Source organism: Pinus tabuliformis, chromosome X, assembly GCF_031772625.1.
Source record: "Pinus tabuliformis cultivar Carrire ecotype Pingquan chromosome X, CPIR1, whole genome shotgun sequence".
In the NCBI taxonomy this organism is placed as follows: domain Eukaryota; kingdom Viridiplantae; phylum Streptophyta; class Pinopsida; order Pinales; family Pinaceae; genus Pinus; species Pinus tabuliformis.
Genome location: NC_142308.1, coordinates 576,939,926 through 576,946,841, shown reverse-complemented (window position 1 = coordinate 576,946,841; position 6,916 = coordinate 576,939,926).

Sequence of the window (6,916 nt, the reverse complement as noted above, 5' to 3'; positions counted from 1 at the left end):
CCTAAAGGGGGCGAAATATTTCAGCAAGATCGATCGGGAGTCAGGATATCACCAGGGTACCAATTGAACCTCAGATGTGTGGAAGACTGCCTTCAAATCCAAGGAGGGCCTCTTCGAATGGTTGGTCATGCCTTTCGGATTGACGAATGCTCCTGCAACCTTTTGAGGCTAATGGATGACATCTTGCGGCCATTCACCAACTCCTTTGTAGTAGTATACTTGGATGACATTCTGATCTTCAGCCAGAGTTGGGAAGAGCACCTCCACCACATCCGACAGGTTCTCCAAACACTGCGGCAACACAAGCTATGTGCCAATTTGGAGAAATGCACTTTTGGCATGACCGAGGTCCAGTATCTGGGATACATCATTGATGAACAGGGGGTGCATGTCGATCCAGCCAAGGTCCAAGTCATTCGGGATTGGCCCTCTCCAACCACTCTAACAGAGCTCCGCAGCTTTCTAGGTCTTGCCAACTTCTACCGCAGGTTTGTGTTGGGATTTTCTCATATTTCTTGGCCCTTGAGTCAAGTCACCAAGGGCGGGGCGAAAGCAAAATTCTTTTGGTCTGAATCTCAACAGAAGGCATTCAGGGAGTTGAAGGATCGCCTCTGCACGGCACCAGTGCTCGCGTTACCAGATTTACAACAACCATTTGAGGTCGAGACAGATGCCTCTGACTATGCTATTGGGGCAGTCCTTACTCAACATGGACATCCAGTGGCATATCACAGTGAAACACTTTCAGACACAGTCCGGAAGTACCCCTTATGATAAAGAGATGTATTCCATTGTACAGGCCTGCCGACAATGGAAGCATTACATTTTGGGGAAGGAAACGGTCATCCACACAGACCACCGACCTCTGCAATTCATACAGACCCAAGGGAAATTGCAGAATGATCGCCATCAGAAGTGGTCTACATACCTGCAACAGTTTCACTTGAATATCAAGTATAAAAAGGGCAGCACCAATAATGTTGCAGATTGCCTCAGTCGACCACCGATCATGGCGCTAACCACCGTGCTCAACTCTTGCGGGCACGAGACTTCTGATTGGCCACTTCTCTACAAAAGCGACCCAGAATTCGGCCACACATACCAGACACTCTTGGAGGGTCGGCAGGTTGCAGATTTTCACCTCCAGGATGCCCTATTATGCCACCTCGGTCACCTTTGTGTTCCTTCAAGCGAGCGTGCCAAGATGATTTGGGAAGCACACTACAGTCGGGCTGCTGGGCATTTCGGGGTCGAGAAAACAGTGGCAGTACTGCAAAACTATTTCTATTGGCCGAATCTTCGACAGGATGTTGGGAAGTACATCCGATCATGTACTGCCTGTGCCATTGCCAAACCGACCATTAAGAAGCAAGGCCTCTATACCCCGTTGCCTACCCCTAGTCGACCTTGGGAATCCATCTCCATGGATTACATGTCAGGCCTTCCTTCCACTAAGCATGGAAATGACTGTGTTTTTGTGGTCGTCGACAGGTTCTCAAAGATGGCCATTATGATGGCCTGCAAGAAGAATATCACAGCAGAAGCCACTGCTAAACTCTTCTTTGAACGAGTGTGGGTGCACTTTGGGATCCCACAGTCTATCATCTCAGATCGGGACAGTCGGTTTCTCAGCACATTTTGGTCCAGTCTCTGGTCAATGCTGGACACCAAACTCACGAAGTCCACAGCCTTCCATCCTCAAACTGATGGCCAGACAGAGGTTGTCAACAGGATGATTGTGCACATTCTGCGCATGTATAACTCAAAGCATCCACGCACATGGGACGAGAGCCTCCCCTATGTTCAGCACAGCTACAACCGAGCTCTTCACAGCTCCACTGGCCATAGCCCTTTTCAGGTGGGTTTAGGATTCCAGCCACTATGCCCCATTGATGTGGCCATGCCACTTGCAGCTACTCACATGAATTCAGCTCATGTCCAGTCCGAAACAGATAAGGCCACCAGCTTCATTGAGCGCATCCAACATATTCGCCAGCAGGTCCATGACATTCTTGAGAAATCAAATGCCAAGTACAAGCAGCGACATGATCAACACCGGGTGCCACACAAGTTTCAGGTGGGCGACAAAGTCTGGTTGCATTTGCAAAGGAACGCCTTACTGGAGCCTATCGGAAATTGAGACCACTTCGATATGGTCCTTACACCATTACTAAGGCTATGGGAGACAATGCATTTGAGCTCAGCATTCCCCCATTCCTTGGCCTGCACCCAGTGTTCAATGTGGACCGCCTTCGGCCATACTTTCCACCATTGCTAGACACATCCGACATTGCAGAACAGCTCAAACCCACAGAATTAAATCCAGATTGCATGGAACAAGCTGCAACTGATCGGATCATGGACACACAGATCAAGAACACTCGCCAACAGCATATCCAACTGTATCGAGTTGTCAAAGCAGGCCAACTCCTTCAGCAGGGCAAGTGGCTCACCAGGGAACAAGTTCAGCAGAGGTTTCCTCATCTCATGGAGGAGCTCAACGCAATGGGGACCATTGCTTCCTAAGGGGGGAGGAATGATCCAGGTGGATATTGGTGGCCACCTGCCAGGTCCACCTGGACCCCCACCATTGTCTTTCTCAGCATTTTCAGTTTCCTTAATTGTAGCACAGTTTACTATTTTTAGCAGTTTTTCGGGTCCTGAACTTCCGGAGCCGTTTTGAGGCCCTAAACGACGTTTTTTTTGGAATTCTGGGGCACCGAGCCCTATGTTGCCTCCCAAAGTGGTAGTACTCGGATAGATCTTTCTAACGAGCTATCGTACGCGTCAAACGGAGATCGTATGCCAAAGTTACGACCCCGGGAAATTGATGTACCAATTTACCCAAACGGGGCCCACAATTTGGCGTTTCATCTCTAGGGTTAGGTTTCGGAATGTGAAGGGTTTTCCATTGTTTCTCAACAATAAATAGGCCTTCGAGCCTCATTGTAATACAGTTCAGAGGCATGTAGCCATCACATCTCTTCTCAGAGATAAGCTACCATCGCCCTAGCTAGTTTATTGCCATTTCTGTTTGTAAGCATATGTCAGTATTTTCCATTAATGAAATGAAGTATTATTTCCGCTGCATCTTTGTGTATATGGTTATCTCTGTAATTTGTTGCGTTCCTGTTTAAATCTGGATCAGTGGTATCAGAGCGGTCTGCTTTTTCTCTGTTTTTCTTTGCATGTCCCCAACAAGGTCGGGATATAAGGAGTTAGGGCTTGAACTGGTTGAACCTTTGCAAGACCAGCCTCGCAAATCCCGACGCCCTCCCATGGCGGACGAGAAGAAAGACGAGGGGGCAGGAGATCCCATCAAAATCTTGCTCGAAGAAGCGCTCGAGCGACAACGGAACGCGATGATGGACAGCTTTGCGCAGATCCTTCAGCGGCTACCCAGAAGCGGCGCATCGGCTTCCAGCAGCTCCTCTGGAAACGCCACACCCTTTAAGGTACAAGTTAATTTTGAAATCCCCATATTCGAGGGTCAGATAGACGCCGATGCCGTAGATAAATGGTTAAATCTGCTAGAGGGTTATTTTTCTGTTCATGAATTTTCGAGTCGGGAAAAGATTGTTTTTGCTCTTCTCAAAGCAGCCCCCCACGTCAAGGACTGGTGGGAAACCTACTGCGAGCAGAAGGATGAAAGTACTGGCTCACTATTTTCAGCCGCACCCACCTGGGATTCGTTCCGGGATGCCATCAAGGAGCAGTACTACCCTGTCGGAAGCTATGAGGATGAATACATAAAGTGGACCACGCTGCGGCAGGGAAGGGACCAAGACGTGCCGGAGTTCACCAATCTTTTCCATACCCTTCGCACAAAGTTGGGTATCAAGGATTCGGAGCAACATTTGATACTCAAATACCGTGGCTGCCTGCACAAGTACATCCAGGAAGAAATACAGTTCCTAAACATCCCCTCGCTCGGCGCAGCATACCGGTATGCCGTCAAGGTCGAGCAGAAGTTTAAACAAAAGAAGCGAGACTTTGGATCTGCGAATCCAAAGCAGGGGAAAGGTGCCCCTAAACCACAGAACAAAGGACAAAGCCAAGGCGGGACAGCCCAAGACAACCAGCCGAAGCTGCAAGCAAAGAGCAACGCCGCGAAGCCGAGAAAGGACACTGGAAAATGGTGCGAGTTCCATAAGAGCTCCACTCACAACACAAGTGAGTGTCGGGCCAAGCAGTCACTGGTGGCTGAGCTAAAGGTTTCAGAATCAGATGCATGTTCCGACTCTGAGTCAGAACCCGATAAGGGGTATGAAAAAGGGAAGCAGATCATTGATGCGGATCCCAGCGCCACTGTTGCTACCGCAAAGATCCAGAAAAATGAACCCGAAGATCCAGAGGAGGAGGAGCGTCTCTTCCACTCCCAGATGTGGGTAAAGGGCTCCCCGATACAGTTCATTGTTGATAGCGGGAGTCAAAAGAACCTCATTTCGGCAGAGGTCGTGAAGCGGTTGGGCTTACCGACCACAGCACATCCACAACCATACACCATTGGGTGGCTTCACCAAGGGCGAGATCTTCGCGTGAGCCAGCAGTGTCGCCTTCCATACAACATCAAGCCCTTCACGGATGAGGTATTGTGTGACATTGCTCCCCTTGAAGTTTGTGATGTATTACTAGGACAACCATACTTGTGGAAGCGACATGCTGTGTATGAATCAAGGCCCCGTGCTGTTATTATTACATTGGGAAATAAGTTGTTCAGGATACCAGAGGTAGCACCACCTGCCGCCATCTCTTTGATTACTGCAAAACAATGCAGTAAGATCATTTCCAAAACCAGGAAATTTGTTTTCCTGATGATACGCCCTCAAGGGAAGAAGAAGACAGTGGCCGCGGCCTCCAAACGGGTCCCTCTGCACGGCAGCTACAAATGGACAAGATTGTGGAGGAGTACAAAGACATCTTCACCTCCCCGGCAGGGGTTCCTCTGCACTGTCAAGTCAAGCACTCCATCGATCTGACCCCAGGTGCGCCGCTACCCAATGGACCAATTTATCGGCGCTCCGTTCTGGAGAACAATGAAATCAAGAGGCAGATTCAGGAGCTCCTACAGAAAGGTCACATCCGTCCGAGTTCTTCGCCCTGTGGGAGCCCGATAGTGTTGGTACAGAAGAAGGATGGGACGTGGAGACTCTGTATTGACTATCGGGCGCTGAACAAGATCACTGTCCGTAATAGGTACCCGATCCCGCGGATTGATGACCTCCTAGACCAACTAAAGGGGGCGAAATATTTCAGCAAGATCGATCTGAAGTCAGGATATCACCAGGTACCAATTGAACCCTCAGATGTGTGGAAGACTGCCTTCAAATCCAAGGAGGGCCTCTTCGAATGGTTGGTCATGCCTTTCGGATTGACGAATGCTCCTGCAACCTTTATGAGGCTAATGGATGACATCTTGCGGCCATTCACCAACTCCTTTGTAGTAGTATACTTGGATGACATTCTGATCTTCAGCCAGAGTTGGGAAGAGCACCTCCACCACATCCGACAGGTTCTCCAAACACTGCGGCAACACAAGCTATGTGCCAATTTGGAGAAATGCACTTTTGGCATGACCGAGGTTCAGTATCTGGGATACATCATTGATGAACAGGGGGTGCATGTCGATCCAGCCAAGGTCCAAGTCATTCGGGATTGGCCCTCTCCAACCACTCTAACAGAGCTCCGCAGCTTTCTAGGTCTTGCCAACTTCTACCGCAGGTTTGTGTTGGGATTTTCTCATATTTCTTGGCCCTTGAGTCAAGTCACCAAGGGCGGGGCGAAAGCAAAATTCTTTTGGTCTGAATCTCAACAGAAGGCATTCAGGGAGTTGAAGGATCGCCTCTGCACGGCACCAGTGCTCGCGTTACCAGATTTACAACAACCATTTGAGGTCGAGACAGATGCCTCTGACTATGCTATTGGGGCAGTCCTTACTCAACATGGACATCCAGTGGCATATCACAGTGAAACACTTTCAGACACAGTCCGGAAGTACCCCACTTATGATAAAGAGATGTATTCCATTGTACAGGCCTGCCGACAATGGAAGCATTACATTTTGGGAAGGAAACGGTCATCCACACAGACCACCGACCTCTGCAATTCATACAGACCCAAGGGAAATTGCAGAATGATCGCCATCAGAAGTGGTCTACATACCTGCAACAGTTTCACTTGAATATCAAGTATAAAAAGGGCAGCACCAATAATGTTGCAGATTGCCTCAGTCGACCACCGATCATGGCGCTAACCACCGTGCTCAACTCTTGCGGGCACGAGACTTCTGATTGGCCACTTCTCTACAAAAGCGACCCAGAATTCGGCCACACATACCAGACACTCTTGGAGGGTCGGCAGGTTGCAGATTTTCACCTCCAGGATGCCCTATTATGCCACCTCGGTCACCTTTGTGTTCCTTCAAGCGAGCGTGCCAAGATGATTTGGGAAGCACACTACAGTCGGGCTGCTGGGCATTTCGGGGTCGAGAAAACAGTGGCAGTACTGCAAAACTATTTCTATTGGCCGAATCTTCGACAGGATGTTGGGAAGTACATCCGATCATGTACTGCCTGTGCCATTGCCAAACCGACCATTAAGAAGCAAGGCCTCTATACCCCGTTGCCTACCCCTAGTCGACCTTGGGAATCCATCTCCATGGATTACATGTCAGGCCTTCCTTCCACTAAGCATGGAAATGACTGTGTTTTTGTGGTCGTCGACAGGTTCTCAAAGATGGCCATTATGATGGCCTGCAAGAAGAATATCACAGCAGAAGCCACTGCTAAACTCTTCTTTGAACGAGTGTGGGTGCACTTTGGGATCCCACAGTCTATCATCTCAGATCGGGACAGTCGGTTTCTCAGCACATTTTGGTCCAGTCTCTGGTCAATGCTGGACACCAAACTCACGAAGT